The sequence below is a fragment of the Bactrocera tryoni genome, chromosome 2 (genome assembly GCF_016617805.1).
Source record: "Bactrocera tryoni isolate S06 chromosome 2, CSIRO_BtryS06_freeze2, whole genome shotgun sequence".
NCBI classification, from domain to species: Eukaryota; Metazoa; Arthropoda; class Insecta; order Diptera; family Tephritidae; genus Bactrocera; species Bactrocera tryoni.
This window is the reverse complement of record NC_052500.1, coordinates 60,443,248-60,444,687: the sequence shown is the minus strand read 5'-3', so window position 1 is coordinate 60,444,687 and position 1,440 is coordinate 60,443,248. Positions and strand designations below refer to the sequence as shown.

At 37.7% G+C, this 1,440-nt stretch overlaps 1 pseudogene; it reads right to left on the bottom strand.

The window, feature by feature from the left end:
• Positions 1–253: 253 nt before the first annotated feature.
• Positions 254–456, bottom strand: LOC120769833 (annotated as a pseudogene).
• Between the last annotated feature and the right edge of the window lie 984 nt (positions 457–1,440).

Sequence of the window (1,440 nt, the reverse complement as noted above, 5' to 3'; positions counted from 1 at the left end):
ATCTTTCTATCCTATCTTGTGTATCTGCACATGCTCATATGAATGTAAGTATACGCATGAGTGCGTTCAGAAATTCAAAGAATTTGCGCAAAAAAAAAGAGAGGCGAAAGAAATAAAGTCACATAAAATAGTTGAGAATTCGCAAAAATGAAAGACAAACGGAAGAAAAATAATGCGCAAGTATACATAAGCGTACTGTACTTATTGACCGCATTATTTTTGCGTAAAACCTTGGAATTTATTCATTAAAATCACCACTCAGAAGTCGTTTTATCCGTTGTAAGCGAGCGATTTTCGAAGAAACATCATTTCCAATATGCCACAACACAATATCAGAAATGAAGTTCATAAACCTCACGCTGCCAGATAAAACGATATACCTCGTTATCACGGGTCGATTTCCAAAAAATTTAAATGATGACTAACTACAGAAATGATCCTGTAAAGTATAGACTTAATTTTTCAACGGCCAACGCAGAGTATTTCAACCAAAATATACGCAAAATAGTTGAGAATTCGCAGAAATGAAAGACACACGAAAGAAAAAGAAGCATAACTTCAATAATGCACAAGCATACAAACATACATAGGTATGCGCAGCAGCAGCAAGGAAAGAGGTAAGAATCGGCGATCCATTGTATATTTCTTTCATGGATAACCAAACCATAATTAGGACAACGCAATACAAGTGTCAATGGTGGTAAGCGCTTGAAAAGTTACGACGAGCACGTACATAGGTTTGAATCCCAACAGAATTTATTATACTCTCGCAACAATGTTGCTAAGGAGAGTATTATAGTTTTGTTCACATAACGGTTGTTTGTAAGTCCTAAAACTAAAAGAGTCAGATATAGGGTTATATATACCAAAGTGATCAGGGTGACGAGTAGAGTCGAAATCCGGATGTCTGTCTGTCCGTCCGTCCGTCTGTCCGTCCGTCCGTCCGTGCAAGCTGTAACTTGAGTAAAAATTGAGATATCATGATGAAACTTGGTACACGTATTCCTTGGCTCCATAAGAAGGTTAAGTTCGAAGATGGGCAAAATCGGCCCACTGCCACGCCCACAAAATGGCGGAAACCGAAAACCTATAAAGTGTCATAACTAAGCCATAAATAAAGATATTAAAGTGAAATTTGGCACAAGGGATCGCATTAGGGAGGGGCATATTTGAACGTAATTTTTTTTGGAAAAGTGGGCGTGACCCCGCCCCCTACTAAGTTTTTTGTACATATCTCGGACACTACTATAGCTATGTCAACCAAACTCTACAGAGTCGTTTTCTTAATGCATTTCTATATACAGTTCAAAAATGGAAGAAATCGGATAATAACCACGCCCTCCCAGACAAAGGTTATGTTGAAAATCACTAAAAGTGCGTTAACCGACTAACAAAAAACGTCAGAAACACTAAATTTTACGGAAAAAATTGCAGAAGGAA